The following is a 326-nucleotide window of genomic DNA, read 5'->3' as shown; positions in this document are numbered from 1 at the left end:
TGGTCGATTACATAACCTTCTCTGGTCGGCGTCGATAATACAATCATTATCAAAGAGCAGTTTTTTGTTTTGCTATTTTTTGTTTAAGCAGATTAGTGGTGTTGTAACTCTACGGACCTCCCACCCACGTTTAATTACACTGCCACAACATCACTCAGCTCGGCTGCTTACACAACCTCAAAGTATTGTGACATAGAACCGCGCTTAGGTAGTTCATATTCCTTCTAGTGTAGCGTCATCCTCCGGGCAGCTGCATAAAGAATGCTTAAAGACTCGTTCGTTCTCATTTCTACAAATAATATTTACCCTAACGGCTAGAGGCAACC

Source organism: Penaeus monodon, chromosome 33 (genome assembly GCF_015228065.2).
Source record: "Penaeus monodon isolate SGIC_2016 chromosome 33, NSTDA_Pmon_1, whole genome shotgun sequence".
Lineage (NCBI taxonomy): Eukaryota > Metazoa > Arthropoda > Malacostraca > Decapoda > Penaeidae > Penaeus > Penaeus monodon.
Note: the sequence above shows the minus strand (reverse complement) of the source record.